Raw genomic sequence first — 19,673 nt, forward strand, 5'->3', positions numbered from 1 at the left:
CACAGGGTGATTAGACAAGGGGAATGCTCCTCCCTCAACCCCTCCCTCAGGGCTTGATGTTCCATTCTTTAACTCAATCTTATTTATCAATTTAGCAGGCAGTTTTTCTACTTCCTCCAGAGTTTTGCTCAAAAGACCCCCTAATCATTTAACTTCGTTAGTAAGCTTATCTATCTTTCCCACCAGTGGCTTTACAATTCCCTGGATCTTAGTGTCTATCATAGCCAGCAACTTCCCAAACTGCTCATTGGTTAAAGACACACCGACTACGTCAAGTAACCCTTCACCCTCCACCACAATATTGCTTGGTGGGGATGCAGGCTTCTTACGACTTGAGCGGAGCCCTCCCCGCTTTTGCTGACCCTTTTTTGCTCCTCTAGTAGTGCGTGGCGTATACTGGGGTTGGGGCTTTTACCTCCTGGGGGTGTAGATCAGCATCGTTTTCACTATCACTAACCTCAAGTACACAATTAGTCTGGTCCAGGAGACCATTGTCATCAGATTCAGGTAATACAACCGGAAGACTACTATTAGCTAAGTTCGGGGATTGCACAGAGTCAGGTGCGGACAAGATTGATGTAGGAGACTTAGGAGAAGCACCCAGCCCAAGTGAGGATCTCCTCTCACTATTAATTTTAGCAACTACCTGCACTAAGTAGTTGTCCATGGTGTTTTTTACCGGGGAAAGTTTTTTGCTAGGCATAGCACACCAATAAGACAGAAAACAGAACCCTCCCCGAAACACAATATAAATACACTGGAAGTGTGTACCTCAGTCTCTCTAATCGGAATAGGCACAGAGCATTGAAAAGCAATGCCTAATAATGTCCAGGATCCTCCTCGAGCAATGGAACAGTCTCACCTGAAAAGAACGAGCAGGGTAACTTGCCCAGCCCAGTCTCTGCCTGTCTCGGACTGTCTTAGACTGTCCGCCCTTAGTCCGGGCTCGTCCGGCGCGTCCCGCGCGCGTCCTCACGGGGCGAGGGCCCTGCCGGTGCTTTATGCGTCTCCTGGCACGCTGTTTGCAGGCTTCGTCACAGTGCCCCTAAGGATGCTGGGGGATGTGGTCCGGCCGGCGGAGCCAAGCCCGGCCGGTCGGTTGCTGGTGTTGTAATGGCGGAGCCAAGCCTGGCCGCAGAGGAGGAAGGTCAGGAACCTCGGGTAGGGCAGCAAGCGTTGAACTCACTTTGCACTGACTTATTTCTGGAGCCTATTCTTTTATCTTGTGAGTCTTTGCTTGCCATACTCATAACTCCACGTGCTTGAGAAGTATTAGGCAGCGAAGGGGTCTTTTGGAGGGGCAATAACACAAAGGAGCCCAGAGGGAACAAAAAGGTACAGTAGGGATCGCCCTCCACTCTAATCAAACAATTCACAAAAAGATCCCCGTACCAAGGACAGATAGTGTTGTCTATCTACTCAACATGAGTATACACTGTTCTGGAAATATTACTACAATTTGCCAGAAACAACCCCCTTTCTCTTCACAGTGAGGTGTGTTTTCTCTAATGTCTTGCTGTCCACAATACACCAATGTTTGTATCTAAAAGGTAAAGAAAATTTCAGGGTGGCAATCAACTCAACGTGCCCAATGATGTCTGCCCTCAATCAGACAGTACATCCACCCACAATCAAACAGATAAGGAAAATGAAAAAATGTGTGGTGGGAAGGAAGGCACCTCACGGGCGAACAACCCTCGGGGAACTTGGCAGATGTTACCAATTCTATGCCCCTTTCTCATCATCGGTTGCCATTCCAATCCCAAAAGAAATGAGTGTACAAAACATAGAAAAAGTACAACACAAAAGCACAAGATGCGTGAAAAGAGGTGCTAGACAGAAAGCTTACATCAATAGCTCACTGATGTGACCAACATAGAAGAGTGACATAAAATCATCAGACACACTCACTATATATCTTTATTCTTCGTATTAGTGTGTACTGGTGAATTAAAACGGCTGGTAGCCTAATAGTGCATACCACTACCTGATACCGACATGTTTCACTGCCCCAATGCTTTTGGCAGATTCATCAGGGTATTAACACTTGGTCACTGCACCGATTTTGGACACCTCTTTTTGGACACTGTTGAGTTGAAAAAAACACACCCATAAAAGACCATTAAAAACCTTTCCTGAAACCAATCTGAACATCTTATTCTCTATAAAAAAGTGAGGTAGGAATGGGGGATATTTACCCTGAATCAGCCCTGTCCTTTCATACCGGCTGATCAAGCCACCGTCCACTTCATTTCCTGTCGGGTGTGTTTTTTTCAACTCAACAGTGTCCAAAAAGAGGTGTCCAAAATCGGTGCAGTGACCGAGTGTTAATACCCTGATGAATCTGCCAAAAGCATTGGGGCAGTGAAACATGTTGGTATCAGGTAGTGGTATGCACTATTAGGCTACCAGACGTTTTAATTCACCAGTACACACTAATACGAAGAATAAAGATATATAGTGAGTGTGTTTGATGATTTTATGTCACTCTTCTATGTTGGTCACATCAGTGAGCTATTGATGTAAGCTTTCTGTCTAGCACCTCTTTTCACGCATCTTGTGCTTTTGTGTTGTACTTTTTCTATGTTTTGTACACTCATTTCTTTTGGGATTGGAATGGCAACCGATGATGAGAAAGGGGCATAGAATTGGTAACATCTGCCAAGTTCCCCGAGGGTTGTTCGCCCGTGAGGTGCCTTCCTTCCCACCACACATTTTTTCATTTTCCTTATCTGTTTGATTGTGGGTGGATGTACTGTCTGATTGAGGGCAGACATCATTGGGCACGTTGAGTTGATTGCCACCCTGAAACTTTCTTTACCTTTTAGATACAAACATTGGTGTATTGTGGACAGCAAGACATTAGAGAAAACAAACCTCACTGTGAAGAGAAAGGGGGTTGTTTCTGGCAAATTGTAGTAATATTTCCAGAACAGTGTATACTCATGTTGAGTAGATAGACAACACTATCTGTCCTTGGTACAGGGATCTTTTTGTGAATTGTCTTTTGGAGGGGGTCAGGTGGTGTTAGGTTAACAATGCACCTCAAGACTAAGGTTCATTTTCAAAAACTCTTTCTCAATATTCTTGAGTTGGGGAAAAAAACTGGTTCAGCAATTTTGTAGTTGAGGCCATAACACAATTACACATGGGTTCCCCTGACACAGGAATTTCAGCCCCAACTCTCCTTCCAGTAGAGTCTGGGTTATTCGATTTTGATGTCAGATGAGTTGATGGGCCGGGAGACACTGCCTCCCTAATTTAACCCCACCCACCATTCTCTTCCTCTTCCCTGCCTGACCGCTTGTCTTGACTGCATTGGAGTTTCTCCCCCTCTGACCAGAGGTGCTTACCCTTGCTTTGTGCGGGCAGGAGATTAAGTCCACAGCAGTGGGAGACAGCTCAGACAGAAGCCATGCATTGGGGTAAGGAGCGAGACAAACACCTATCCGCCAGCTCAATCTTTTTACTGATCACCCCCACCACCGGCTGTAGGAATCCATTCAGCGTAGTTCTCTGTACAGTCAAAGCTGAATACACAGTTGATTTTTTTCCCACCATTTTAGCATGGTAACTGTGGGCAGACTGCCTCAGTCAAAGTCTCAGGGGGGTTAGAGAGATGACCATATCTTATGGTAGTCATAAGTGGGGTGGTCCAGCCTCTTCCAGTCAATAATGGGCACAGGATGGCTTTGCCCTTGGGCCGGGCTTCACCCAGGAACGTCCAGCGCAGTGGGAGTCTTGCGGCACTATAAGCATGTCGGCATGCTTCCTCTATCCACAGAGCGGGCCCCTTCTGGTGCAGTGGCAGCTGGGACACCTAATCCCCTCCAAACAGTATAACAGCAGGTCATGCACAGCAGGAGTCTTCCAGTGCTATAAGCATGTAGGGGCTCCAACCCCACTAACAGCTAGGACAATGAGTCCCCTCCAAACGACACAGCAGCGGGCCCCATGCAGCAGGAGTCTTGCGGCACTAAAAGTGTTTAGAGCTCCTCCCCCACCTACAGAGCAAGCACCTCCTGGCGCAGTGGCAGCTGGGACAGTGATCCCCCTCCAAATGGCACAGGAGCGGGTCCCTTGCAACAGGAGTCTTGCGGCACAATAAACCCATGGGGGCTCCTCCCCCACCAACATTGCAGGTCATAATGGCACAACAGCGGGTCCCGCGCAGTGAAAGTCTTGCAGCGCAATAAGCTTGTGGGGGCTCCTCTCTCATCAACATAAAAGGCGACTCCTGGCACAATGGCAGCTAGTAGAGTGAATGCACTCCAAATGGCAAAATAGTGGGTTAATATTAGCATTATGCAATATGAAATCTATGAATATAAGGGGTCTATTCACCAAGGTAAATGTACACATTAGTAAATCTACATGCGTAAATGTATTCTTACACTTTACAGTAATTTTACAACTTTTGACTATTCACCATTTCTGAGTGTAAAGTTCCTTTAAAGTGTAGACTTACATGTCTCCACACCTTGAGTTCAAGGGGTGGTGACTAATATACAAGTGTGAAGTTGCTACTAGTAACTTTTCACATGTAGATGGAGGTCTCTGCCACCGGGGCTTTTTGATGCAAACCTTCAAAGACAGGTAGGTATAGATTTGCCCAGAATTCTGCACCTCCCTGAGGCTGGCATATAAATATTTTCATTTCCTCTTTCCATTTGTGAAATTGCCTTTCAGCATAGCTTGTGTGCATTAAGGGACCCCCTCCTGCACAAAGACTATGCTGACCTCAACGCAGACACCCATGCACTTTGGTGGACGGGTGTTTACTTTGGCACATGGAATATTAAAGTGTGCCAGAGCAGGACGAGAGCAGAACAGCCCACATCTTTGTAGATATGGTGCTGGCTTGCTTTCTCCTATTTACGCAACATAACACAGCAACTTCACTTGCTGCACTGCATTGCACGATTCATCTGTACATCTGGGCCTATATTAATCTTCTGCAAAAGAGAATATAGTGAAATAGCTTCAGGTGGGTACTCTAAACATAGGGAAAAGTTTGAGTGAGCATGTATTTAGCAAGACATGTATGTTCCTCTGTATGTAGCTTTCAGGAATTCTCATACATAATTTGTTGTACTGAGATATTGATATGGTTTATTTATTCACACTTACAGTCAAGTTTAGTATTCTAATAAGAAGATACTAAAGACATTACCTCTTGTAGAGATCCTATTCAACCTGCAGACTTCCTTCATCTCAGTGACGAGTCAGAGCGTGGAATGCAGTGTCTCTATTTTCTCTCTTATACCATCCTCATTCACTGCTTCGACTAATGCTGCTCATAGTATAGCACATGTGTTCTTGGGGGGGGGGGGGTGATAGGAAATGGAAATAAAAGCATTGCTTTAGTTGGATCCTGGTTCTCAGGGTTAGTGCAACCTGGAGCTGTTATGTATTCTGTTGTAGCTTAATCAAAATTGTTATGAACTGGCACATATACTTCTAAGAGAAAGGAATGTATCTGTACCTAATAAAATATATAAATGCCAATGAGTAAACATATTCCTGATAGGTTTTGTAAAATGTACATTCCATAATGTAAGATCTTTGAGATAGAACGCTTTTTCTTAAGTGAAATACTTGGCAGAATATTGAAAGCAAATTAATACTTTTAAAAGGCTTTTTATGCAAATTTGATACATACATAAGAGGCTGAAAGGGAGTGTTTAATACATTCAATGGGCCATGCACGGTTGCTGCCCAGGTATGGAAGGTTTTCTCTGTAAAAATACTTCAGAGAACTTTCAGACCATTTTATGGCATGTACAGCTATGACAAACACAGCTTAGTAGAAAACGGTGATAGTAGCTGAACTACAGAATAAATTCGTAAACAGTAAATAGTGTGAATAGTAAAGTAATGAGATTATAAGTGCATATTTACAGTGTTGAACATTTCACAGTATGGAACACATGCGTATGGGTTTCATTATATGTATATTTTAGCACAGCTGGAATGGTATGAGGCGTCTACACTTGTATTGATTGATAGGAAATTTACAACAGCTGTCACGTACTTTCTATCACTCTGAAGACCATGACAAGGGGGAAGTTCACACATGAAGTATTCCCCTGAATATTTTGAGTGCAGTGATATTCGACATTTATAAACTTTAGGTCTGGTGTCTTTGTAAGAAGAAAGTACAGAAACAACACACATGCAAGTTGCTTCAGTAAGGGAGAACAACCCATGTGGGAGTCCTCTCATTTGGTGACAGATATGAGCTCAATAACTGCAGCCAAGCTAAACAAAACTGTTTACTTTTCAACTTCAAACACACTAAGTAAATATATGTGGGAGGCAGAGCAGTCTCCGCATGACTGGTGGACAAGAATTTTCACTGAAAGTGAGGCATCACAGTTCTCTAAGTTACACTTGCATTCTAATGTTCTATATGGTGTTCCTTACACATGAGCACGTCAGTGAGTATTGCAGTGGGGGCTCCTCTGCTATGGTGGAGGAGTGTCACCCGACCTGCAAGCAGCCGAAAGAAATTAAAAATAAAACAATAATAAACCCATGTTTATTTGCCTTTGCTTTTTTCTCTTGGATACGAGGCTTAGGGGAGGGCCAGGGTGATGATAAGCTGGAGGGAGAGTGCTAAAAGAACAAAAAATGGACGGAATGCAGAACAATGTCATACATTCACCCCTGTACAGATCTGGGCATAAATCCATTGTTGTTTTTCTCCCCATGCAATTTCAGTTTAAATCCAGCAATATGCAAATCCAGCAATATGCAAGCCTGGCAGTTGGGAAGGGAACAGTCCATTCCCAACTGCCAGGCTAGGTCCTTCCTGAACTGGAAACACGCATCCTAGGACCGGTTTCAGGGTTTCACTCCTCATCAGCCAGGATAGCTTGATTCCAGTGGCATGGAGAGCACGGGACCCACATCTGGGCATACCCGTCCCACTCTGGGTGACAAATGCAAAAAGAACAATTGATGAACAGAATGCAGAACAGTGTCATACATTCAACACAGTATAGAGATCTAGGCCTAAATCCATCATTTTTTTGCTCCCCATGCCATTCCAGTTTAAACCCAGTCATGTGCAAATCAGTCTTGACCCTGCGCCCAATGGGAACAGTCTAGACCGAACTGCCAGGTCATGTCTGCCAGGTCTGCCTGAGTGGAGAAGTGTGGCTCAGGGGTTAGAGGCGGCAGACCCGGAAGCTGAGATCGGCCCTGGACCAGGGTTCAATTCCCCGCCTCGGCGGGTCTTGGGCTCAAAAATTCCACGGACTCGATAATTCTCGCTCCGGTGCCTTCTCGACTCACGGGTTCACACTCTGCGACTCTGGGCAATAGCTTGCTTAATCTCCACAACGGCCCCGCGGGATGCCTGGCTTTCACCTTGTGGATACCCTGCCGGGGTTATCTCACAGGGGAATACCAGGATGGGTTCCCTAAGCAAGCGCCGGGAAACCCTTTGTGGGTAGCTGTGCGCTATATATGCTCAAATACATTTACATTTACATGTCCTCCCTGGACTGGAAACATGCCTCCAAGGACAAGTATTTGGGTTTCATCCCTCATCAGCCAGGAGAGCTTGTCTCCAGTGGCATGATGAGCAGGGGCACAGCCATTCAGTGCACATGATGGCCTGGCCGGCCGTCACAGGTCGGCCAAACCATCATACACAGTGAACCCATCTGCATTGCCGGGTTGGAGAGAGCAGGCACAGGCTCCCAGTCTAACTAGGAGCATAAATTATCAACGCTCAGGCCCATCTTGACACTGCAGCAGCACTGAAAGCAGCATTAGGAATTGCCACATTGGACTCTGGGACTCTGTGCCTGCAGAAGAGAGGGGCATGATGCAGCAGTGCAGCAGGTAAGTGGCTGCTACTGTGGTACAATGAGCCCAAAAATGTCCTTCTCGGGCCAGGGGAATGAAGAGGTGCATCATGTTCTTCTTCCTGGCTCCAACAGTGTAAAAAGGATTCCATGGGCACTGGCTCAAGCAATGAGAATCATCCAGTAGACTAGTATTAAGGTAGCAAACTACATCAATGCCCATTGATCCCTGACGGCTCTGGGCTCAGTTGCACTGCGTCTGCTGCACCAATGGTAGCTACGCCCTGCCCGACTCTCAGATTCAAACATTCTGGCCCGCCTCACATAAAGTGAGCACTGCTGGTGGCCATCGTTTTGGGCTGACTGGTGTCTTAAGTGTTTGAATAGCTAGACCAGCACTATTTTATCATCTTAGTGCTAATTGGTTGGTTGTGGTAGAACTTTGCAGCATTTGGCTGGCCATATCAGCAGTGTTTGTTTACATATCTAAAGTAATCAACTATACAATAACTCAATAACATGCACAAAGCAGCATAACACCACAATTAAAACAGAAAACAACACTAAAGTAAAGCAACATCACATTGTAACGATGCACCAGAATAATACAACAGCACAAAAGAACAGCAGAACACACTACCACTACAAGAAAATGCCACACAGCAAATGTTCACCGCTGTTCTTGTCACGCATTAGTGACTAGGCAATCTGTTTTCATAACACAGTGTTAAAAAGTGCGGTAACCTAATGGCGCCAGTTATAAAAAACATATTGTGATCCTTCCCCACTTCTTCACAAAGCGGACTTTTTCGTCAATATGCTATCAAGTTTCATTCTAAGGATTATTTTGTGCATCTCCCCTTCTATGTTTAAATAAAACTAACCTTTATATCACAGTTCTTTCAACTTATAAAGGCAATTCTCATAAAGGTACCTCATAATGCCATTCTCATTGCTAAAATCAACTTTCTGAATAGCCATATGTCAAATACACCACCCACCCTCTATCACTACCAACCTGCCCAGCCCTTCAAGAGAATTACCTAATCCTGGACACATAGGCACCTTGACTAGTCCTGTTCATGCTGCTGAGATTTCCCTAGTTTATCTTAGGGTTCCAGGTGTCCATGAGGTATCTAAATATTAAAGCTCGTGTTTGACATGTTCCCCCTGTAATGCGCTTTCTTTTGCGGGTCACCAGCAGACATCTTAAGAAATACTGTAAGCTGTTGCTCCAGGGGCTCCAAGGATCATAGATTCTCCCAAACAAAATTTTAATTGGGATATACACTCAGGGGTATCTATCACTCAATAACATTAAGGGGGTGTGGGTCTGAGATTCCCCAACAACCAATTTGGTGACCCCTACAACAAAGGATAATGGGTAGGTTGAGGCAGTGGTGTGATACCCAGAGGAGCTAAGGGCAGGACTTTAGTTGCTAAACCAGTGTTTCCCGAGACCCCCTGCAAAGATCAGTCTGGCTTGCAACCCTCCTTGTAACAGAGTCATGGGGTCAATCTGGCACTAGCAGACATTGAGTGAAAACCAAGGAGGGCATGCTGGTACACAGTAAAGTAGAAGTGCCCTACTGATCTATACCAAGCCTGCCTGTGCATGAAGTAGGATGGATAAGACGAAGGGTCGCTAAAAGGGACATGGTTACAAAAGCATAACTCGCAATCTATCCTGAGAGGTGTGGCCTTTGTAGTTAAGTACTTAGTATAAACCATGTAAAATAGAATCTTGCGCTTCACAGAGTGGGCCATTTGGCTAGTATTTGCTCTGTGAGTTTAGAAGTATTGCATCCAGACATACAGCACAAGATGTCTAAAATAAGGCAGACCTATTGGTTTTGCTGATTGTTGTCAACTGCATGATATAAATGAGTGAAATCAATGATTTTGTGTTAGATAATTAGAATTTAGAATATTTCAGTTCTGAAAATATGAAACTGTGAATTAAGCATTACTGAGGTATGTGGAAGAAGTGAGAATGGTCTGTGGCTCAATCACTTCTGTTCCCTCACACCACTTTTTTTCGTTAGTCCCTCACACTGATAGACACTCACACCCTTGTTCGCCACACACCTTACTGAAATTCTCCATGTGCCTATCTCACACATCATATTTTCTCTTCAGCCCTGTTTATCACTCTCCTGCACATATCTCCTTTCATCTCCTCCATTTTACCACCTCTCAAGCACACCACTCACCCTCTCACCTGTGAGTACTTCATTTTCTTTTACTTTGATGCTGCTCATATTCCGATAAATGTGTACCTTCTTCACACAGTTTCAGACGATTACATTTGGATGAGACCATCGGTCTGTGCGCTCGACAGAGAGGCCAAGGATTAAATGTGCATGTAGTCTGCACACCTTTAGGATCTAGTTACAAGCATGAGGAACTCACTCTACCGTAGGCCTCAGCTCCAAAGTTCCCAATTATCCTCATCCTAATCACCCACCCAGAGGGCCGGACTGGCAATAGCGGGCATCAGGCGTTTTCCCGGTGGGCGGGAAGGGTGGGGTCCTGCTCTGGACTGGTGGGGGGCGTTTTTGTTACTGGGGGCCGGTTTTGCAGCATTGCTGGAAAATCGACCCCATGTAACAAAAGGGCAGCAGCTGTATTTTACACAAGCAGGGCCACCCCCCAACCCCAATGTGGGGGCAGGTCCGACGTAATTGGCAGGGCTAGTTTGCTTTTCCAGTCTGGCCCTGCCTACCCCACCACCTGCACAATACCAGACACCTCAAAACAACTCAGTTCCAGTAAAACAAGTGCAGTGAGGGGTTTTTATAATTGTTGAGAAATCGATATGTGTGTTAAGGAAATGTATACTAGGGCTGAGAGGGATGAGGTCCAAACTTGTTATATCCCCTTGCCCACTCAAAGCACTGCTGCACTTCACAGGCTAGTAAACCCTCCTATTTTGATAAGATGGTTTCTAACTGCACCAACCGTCCCTTCAGAGCTGGGACCCGACTACAAGATTTTTTAGGGGGTGTTCCACCCTATGCACCCCTCTCGTAAATACCCCCATGTATACACGGTGGGGCAGATTTATGAGGCCCTTGCGCCACGTTTACGCCGCTGTTGCGTCACGCAAGGCGGCGTAAACGTGGCGCATCCCTACAAACGATTTACAACGTGACGCATCAAGGCAGATGCGTCACGTTGTAAAGCCCTGCGCCGCTTGTGGGCGTTCCGGCGCAGGGTGGGCGTTCCGGGGCAGGTGCGCCTCGCAAAAGTGGCTGAGTGAAATCTATGAGATTTCACTCAGTCACTTTTAAGCCAATGCTGCGTCAAAAGCCTGCGCCTGCTTGAAGCAGGCGTAGGTCTTGACGCAGCATTGTTAAAATGGGGCACCCCCGAGCTTTGCTGGAGCTGCGTCGCGCTTGCGACGCAACTCCAGCAATGCGTCACATTTCCGGCACAGATGCGTCACGCATCTGTGCCGTTTTTGCACCATGGTGCGCCGCATTATAAATGCGGCGCACCATGGCTGGCGGAGCTGTGGCGCACTGTGGCGCATGTTAACTGGCGCATCCCTGGGGATGCGCCAGTTAACATAAATCTGCCCGTGGTACATATCTGTTTTTTCCCTCCATTACTTTTAACTTCTGTTTTTCAATTTAGAAGGAGCCCTCGTACTCGTTCTTTTACCACTCCTTCACTGCTCCTCTTTACAGCAGGCTTCGCTTCTTTTTGTTTACCCAAGGCCATCCATACCCCTCTTTTCCCGTTCACTCACCTCTCCCCCTCACATTGTGTTGTGCAGGGACTGAATAACCCTTTCGCACCTTGATTGTATTCTCCTTTCCCCTTTCCCCTTTCTGGACTATGCTATTCTTGTGTGTTTTTAAATGTGCTACACTTCTTTGTTTTTAAGGTCTGAATGTGATTTTTTTTCCACTGTTTGTCACCAAACAATTATGTGAGTATCACTAGGAAGAGGCTTTGGCTCTCACCTTATGTTAGGAGCCAAGGGTACATGTTTTGATTAGGCAGAAGTCACGTCCACAAAAAAGTGCTTGCCCTCCACACACAGTTGTGATCATTTAGTTTATTTATCTAGTTGCCTGAGCTTCAACATTCATGGGCACGTACATGACATGTACTGCTAATAGAGTGTCTAAGCAAACTAGATATGATACCGTGTTTTTCTTTGGCAGCAGTACAGATGGGAGGAGGGCAGTCATTAGCATACATGGATTTTTAGGCAAAGCTTGACAGTGCAACTTTCACCTGACCTTGAGTGATCAACAAAAAGATCTTTCTAAGAGCTACGGAAAGAGAGGCTTAGGTTCCTGTCATATTTTTGAGTACAGGATTTGATTGGGCTGAATTTGTGTGCTGCCACTAAAAAGAGTGCATGTAGTGCAGTAGTTGGCTTGTGGCAAAGACTATACTCTTTTTTTCCCCACTTTTTTTCAGAACATTAGGTACATGAGATACATAGTCTACTTAAAATCATTAATAAAAAACATTTGTACAAAACAGAGATGATAACTTCTAATTTCATGATAAAAGTTTAGAACAAGTAAAGCTGTAGCTGCAAAAAACATCATCATCGAGAAATAGCAATGTGCAAATTTTCTAAACAAAAGTGCAGCTACCGACACGGTTGCGAGTGCTTCTAAAGTGCAATACCAATTAAAGTGCAAATGCCTTTTTATCACGAATGGCAGCTACTACTATGGCAAAGTCTATACTCGATGAAGCAGGCCCGAATTTGTTATGGTGTCAGGCCAATGATCATGGTTATAGGCCTAATTGGTTTACTGTGAAATGTTTTGATAAGGGCAGTAGGCATGACATATTTCTCATGAAAAAAATATTATAGTCAATAGGCATTTAGATGTGACTTGTTATTACTCTATTTAAATCCTACAGACAGGCATTTTGTTGAAAGGTATCTCACAGATTTCTGTGGGGGGCAAATCTTGTGTCTCTGACCACCCACTCTAGCAAACCTTTGGGGGGTTCTTAAAGCACCTGGGGGCTCTTCTACTTGTTCTACAAGGCCTCTCACATTTTACATTTTGAACTGTGAATTGTAAATATGGACTGAAGATAAGCTGGGAAATATTGCAAATCTGAGCATGCATTTTAAATGAACGACAAAATGTGTAAATCTGAATATGAATATGAAGCAAACATTGCAAAGTGAAAGTGCAAATTGGAACATGTATGTGATGATGGGGCAAATATGAGCAAGTACTAAATATCCCTTAGAGATGAGGCTAATCTCAACATGCACTAAGAATTGTTTGCTCAGGATGCAAATCTAGGCAAGGGGTCAAGAATTCTGAATAATGGTGCAAATTCGGGGACACAATCAAGATTTCTGATGGTGGCTAAATGTCAACATGCATTGATTATTATTATTAAGTGATCAAAGGCTGGTATGAACCTAGATTAGCAAGTAGAGTGATCTGTCAAATCTGAAGAGCACTAGGATTATTATCATAACACATTCAAGAACATGCACTAAGGATTAACGAATGATGGTGAAAATGTGAATATAAATCCAAGACAATAAGCCATGTAGCAAATCTGGGCCATCATTCAAAATTTACAAGTGTATATCTAACAATTTTCCCGATATTCATGACTGATGTTTCAAATCTAAACATCCACTGAGGATTACTGAGCAATAGGACAACTTTAAACATGCTATAGATGACATAATTTAGTATGTGATAAGCAAATCTAGGTACGTACTGAGAATTATTAAGTGATGTGTAAATGTGAACAAGCAGTATTTATTTATTTCAGGAAAATACTTCCAGAGAAGACACCTAAAAGAAAAATAAAGTTTATGTTTGCCATGCTTTTAATGAAACGTTTATGATATTGTGAATTTATGTGTCTTTGTTTGCTGCTAATACCATTTGAATATGTACTGTGCACTTTTACGATGACTGACAAACAAGGCATTTAAATACATAAACTATAACAACATATTAAAATGATACAATCTGTACATTCATCAGTATCAGACAATCAATCTATTGAAACATTACAGAACAAGAAAATATCTGACAAATTTAATGAAAAAGAGCAGACATTCACAGTAGGAGAATTTAATAATGGAAAAAGTGTGTCTTAATTTGTTACTAATGAATACTTAAACATAACAGAATTAATGCATTTTCTTTGCATATTTAAAACTCCTGGAAACAAAAGAATAAAAAAGGATTCAAATCCTGTATCTCAACGTCACAATATATATATATAAACTTCTTTATTCGGTTTTTTTGAGATGAAAAACCATAAAAGAGACATTAAAAAAGTATAAATTACAATACACATTACAATATTACACAAAATAAAGAAGTGCACTAAAATTTCATACATGTACAGGGTAACAGGCGAACATCATATTATTAAGTCATATCATTAATCAGTAGTAGTGTTACAAAATACTGGTTATAAATTTTGCCTATGCTTCATGGTACATTTAAAAAAATTAAGAACAAAGTAACAAACTGTTTCAGATTCAAACATTTGAAGTCTAAGCATTGCTGGCCTACATTGTCTGATGCCCCAGCTCCTCAGTATGGGAAGTAACCAAATTATCCTATGTGAACGGTGGAATTTACAAAACATGGTTACATGTAGATTAGACTTTGAGTTGATTTTTCGTCGCAGGGGCATAGAGGATAATTAGATTCACTCCCTTTTCTCATAGGAAACGCGACCAATCTAAAAAATGTGTCTAGCCTAAATCTGGTCATCAACATTCTCTCGTAGATTGTTACCTGTAGTGTCAAGTAGGGATGGATGCCGAGCGTTGTTTGTACCATATTTGCATGAATGACCGAGATTTTTGACGCTTCAGATGCCAAGCGCAAGGTCTCTAGGTGACGGAGGGCTTGTTGTTTTAATACCTTTTTTGGAAGGTCAATTATGGACTCTGGCTGGGAGTTATATTTCTCAAGTCCAAGGTCTTTTAAGAAATTTCTGATATAGGAAAGCCATCTTACTCTGGAAGACTGGTCGAGAGCCATTGTATCGGCTACGATAGACTGGGTCAGCGCATTTTTGACAGACGTCCAAATGCGCTGCCACAGCATCAAAGGTTGAATCTTAATCATGTCCACCAGGTAAGGGATTTCTAACTCTAAATGGGAGGCATAGGTTGAAGTGCCTTTTGGGGTGGCCAGTAGGAATCTTAAGAAAGCATTTTCTGCTATCTGGATGGAACTCGGATCAGTGTGTCCCCAGACTCCGGCTCCATACAGCACAATGGCCTGACATTTGGCGCTATATATTTTCAGTAGCTCCACTGGGGCCCTTTTCCCCAGTCTCTGGGAGAAGCTCATTAAGGCCGCTATTGATCTTTGAAACAGATGGCATCTTGTTTCTACGGCTGCCTTCCATGTCAATCGATCGTCTATCATTATACCAAGGTACGGGTACTTGGTGGTGACCTCGAGTTTGTGATTATCGAGGTAGATTTCTTTTACTCCTTTTTTCTTCGTACCTGATATCATGACAAACGTTTTCTTGACATTTACCTGTAAGTCCAGACCCCCCCATGAAGGGTGTGTATCTGTTCAAGGAGTTCTGAAGCTCTTGCGGAGTACGCGCAAGGATAACCGCGTCATCCGCGTAAAGCAGAGCGGGAATCATGCGGTGTTTAATGCGCGGGAGGTCCTGGGCCCCCCTCAGCATCCCTTCCTCCAAACCATTGGTGTAAAATGAGAAAAGGAGGGGGGCCAGGACACATCCTTGCCTGACTCCACGCTCTACTCCAAAAGGCGCCGTCAGCTCGCCCTTCAGTCCATAGCGCACTCTGGCCGAGGCTCCTATGTAGAGCTCCCTCAGAAAATCTATGAGAGGGGATTCCACTCCCATGTGACGTAGAACCGACCACAGCTTTGAGTGCAAAACGCAGTCAAAAGCTGCGGACAGGCCCACGTAGACCATGTATATCGTGTTCCCCTTGGCCTGCGTATATTTACCCATTATCAGACTAAGGTTGAGGGCCTGTTCTACCGTTCCGAAACCTTCTCGGAATCCAAACTGGAGATCGGAGATGATACCTCGGTCCTCACCCCATTGCTGGAGTCGCTCTAGGACTACTCTCCCCACGACTTTTCCGAGCGAGTCCAGCAATGAGATGGGGCGGTAGCATCTCACGTCTTGTCGGTCCCCCTTTTTGAAAATGGGGACCATTATTGACTTGGTCCAAGAGTTCAGAACTCCCTCATTAGCGGCAGCAGTGCATACTCTTGTAATGATGGGTGCCCAAAGTTCCAAATTATGCTTGAAAAAGTCCACAGGGACCCCATCAGGCCCTGGGGCTTTCCCACTTTTGCTTGATTTCAGTGCCTGTAATAGGTCAGGTATATCAAAATGAACGGGGATTGGGTATTGTGCTTTAGGGCTCAGATTATCAGGGTCATCTGGGGTTACGTTGTTTTTGAAAATTTTGGAGAAATGCGCCACCCATGTATCTTCATCTATGGCGACTTCAATCTTGGGGGTATTTGTGTGAGAAAGATAGGGGGCTCTGACAGTACGCCAGAAAGCCTCGCTGTTTTTTGAAACCGCACTCTTATGTAGGTCTTCCCAGAGTTTTTGCTTCAACTCTTTGGGTCTTTGCTTACGTTCCCCTATGTATTGCCGTCTGAGGAGTTGGATTTGTCCCATATCCCTAGGTTTGTTATGTAAGGCAAGTTTTAATTTGGTAAGGGCTATGGTGCAATTATGATTGAACCATCCTTTCTTGCCTGCATTTTTGGACGTTACTTTGGATGAGAGTAGTTCTTTGATTTTTGCTAATATTTGTGTAAAATTCTTTAGGACTTCTTCGTGACTAGTCGAGAGGTCCAGGCATTTTATTATGTTTGGATAAGGCAGCTCGACCAATTTTTTTGTGGTTTCACTAGGATTATTTTTTCCCACTTAATTGTGTAGCCATTCTGTTTCCCCACCTCTAACTTGTTCTGGGCAAGAGTATTAGCAATGTTGGTATTTTGAGAATTAAAATAAGGTAGGTAGAGGTGCATCCTCAATGCAGAGTGATCACTCAATGAGTTGTCGATAACCTGAAAGTCTCTGGCTATATCTAATAGACCAGAAGACAAAAGAATGAAATTGACAGTCGTTTGGTGACCTCTGCCCACATAGGTCGGTTGAAGGGAATTTAGATCCGCACTTGGTCGATTGGCAATTTGCAAATCCAGTTCAGAAAGCACACTATTTAGAGCGTTCCCTGCTTTGCTATGCGTGAAGTGTACTAAGGGTATCTCATGTTCGTCCACAATCCCACAGCAATGTAAGTTCGCCAGTGGGCATGGATGAAGGTTAAAACCCCGACCCCATAATAAATGAATTGCCCCATGTCTGCCTTTCCGTTGAAAAAATTGACTTATACTATCCTGTATCGTTCTAAGGACGATCATAAACTGATCTTCGTCTAAATTATTGTACAGGTTGATCAATAGAATGGTCTCCTTGTTCACAAGGGAGAGTGAAAGAAGGTGGTAGTTGGGATCCGAGTGGATGATAGACACTTTAAGATTTTTCAAGGTATTTGCTATATACGCTATTAGCCCGCCTTTGGGCCTGCCTATAGTAGTACTCACGGCTGGAATAAAAAAATGTTTTATATCCTGATATATGGAGCTCTGTTGTAGTCCATGTCTCCTGGAGGCAAATTATTTTGTAAGGTTCTAAAAAGTTTTGAGCCATCCCATCCTCAAGCTTTGATCGCAGACCAGCTACGTTCCAGAAGAGGATGGGTATGGGGTGTTGATCATCTTTTTGAGCTACTATTTCTTTTTGTTTGGGAGGACTTATTTTCAGTGTGGGGGGGGATAAGTTATAGTTAATGGGTTCATCTCCTGTTGGTGGTCAATCGACTATTTCTAGTCCACTGAATCTATTATTCAGCGGGATGTTATACCACGGGTCCCATCGTGGTGGTTCTCTGTGTGTCGTCCTCTGTGTGTATGGCCTCAATTCTTCCCAACCTCCACCCTGATATCGTGTACCCTGATATCGTGGGCCCACTAGATGCCAGGAGTTGTCTTGCTCATAGTGTCTAGGACACCCATAATAGTTGGCGTTTGAGAAATCCACTTGGCGAGGGACGGGTGCTCCCCAAGAAGGATCGCTAGCCTGGGAAAAAACATCTAGTTGCCTGAAAGGATAGAAGAACGAAAGTGATTTAACATTAATACCATCGCTTACATTCGATTCACCCCAGGATCAGATATAATCCGCTGTTCGAGGATCTTTGAAGGTTATCACTATACAATCCCCTGGAATCGTTTTTCTAGTTTTCCCCACCCATGTTGTTCTGCGTACTGACCGAATCTTTCCGTGCCAATTTGGAGGCATGGGACGATAGGTCTGTAGCCAGTGTTGTGCCTTATTTATCAAGGACCAACCCGGTTCCATGCAGTGTTCTGCCAGTTCTGGGACGCCAGTCATGACCACCACGTAAGGTGAGGCCTCAGGTGGCAGATCGACTGAATGTCTGGTATCCCCCGCATTTTTAAAGGTGTTTCTATTAGCTCTTTGAACTGGGGGGGTTAGGGGCTAGAGATTGTGGCCCGGGTGTATTAGAGGTTGTTTTATTTGTCGTCTTATTATCTGCCACTAGGTTTGGCAAAGGTGTAATTGGGGCCTGTGGTTACCCTGTGGCCGAGTAACAGGTGTCTTGGTTGTTAAATTTGGGGCGGTATTAGTTTTCGGCACATTAGGAGTTGTGACATGGGGAGCGCTCCTTTGTACAATAGTTGATTTCAAGGTCGTATTTATGGGCTTTAAGGGAAGTTGTTTTTTATTGTTGATTGTCCCTGTTTTTTGAGCCCCAGGTGTTTGGTTGTGTTGTTAGAGTTTAATAAGCTTTGATAGCTGTGTCTCGATCTGTACTAGCCTTTGTTCTATTGGTACTAAAGAAAGTTTAAATAGGTCAACAATCTTGTTTAACAGCTCGGAATTAACAGCGTCACATTGTCCCTTATTAGATAATGTGGGAGTCGGGGAATCGAGATTGATAGGGGTAGGGGATTTGTGGTCGTTATGGTGAATTAGCGCAGTAACCACTATATGTTCTGTTCTAGGGGGCAATTCCTGTGGGGCACTAGGTATATGGCCTCATAGGTCGGAGGTAGGATTAATTTGATCGTTCTTTTTCTTGCTTATCGCACCCTCCCTCTTTCCCCTTGCTTGGATTTTTTCTAGGGAACTCATTCGTGGGGGGGTTTGGGGAACTAATTCAGGTGTTCTTTCTAGATCAGTGCTTAACTGTGAGTCTGCAAGTTGGGACACGGATAGGTCCACAATGTTGGGTAGACTACATCTGTCACGGCTCGTCCTCGCCGCCTCGTTACTCCCTGCTGCTGGGGTTCTAGCATCCACCAAATTGCCAAGAGATGATCTTTTGGCGAATGCTAGATCTAAGGATACCCTTTCTTCTATCAGGGATATGCTTTGTTCCATGAAAGTATTCGCCTTGGTTATAAAATCGTCCATAGGCCCAAGCAATTTGCCCACACTACCCGGGGCCTTGGTTTTATTTCCCCTAGTCACCACCATTTTACCTCGGAGATGATGAGGATAGACAAAGTCAAGCGGGGTAAATGCGATTGTGTAAAGGAAAGAGGGTGGCCCAGTCCAGTCTCTCTAGTCCTCGAACGGCCTCAAACGGCCCGCCCTTTGCCCGGGCTTCGCCCCGAGCTCCGTCCCTCGCGCATCCCGCGTCACGGTGGAGCAACGACAGTAAAATACGTGGAGGCGGGGGGCGTGGCCGCCGGGGGAAGAGGCACCAGCTGTGCAGAGTGGAGAATGCTGGGCCTCGCAGTCCCCCGGTAGGTTCCTTTTCCTAAGCAA

This window comes from Lissotriton vulgaris, chromosome 10 (assembly GCF_964263255.1).
Source record: "Lissotriton vulgaris chromosome 10, aLisVul1.2, whole genome shotgun sequence".
NCBI lineage: Eukaryota > Metazoa > Chordata > Amphibia > Caudata > Salamandridae > Lissotriton > Lissotriton vulgaris.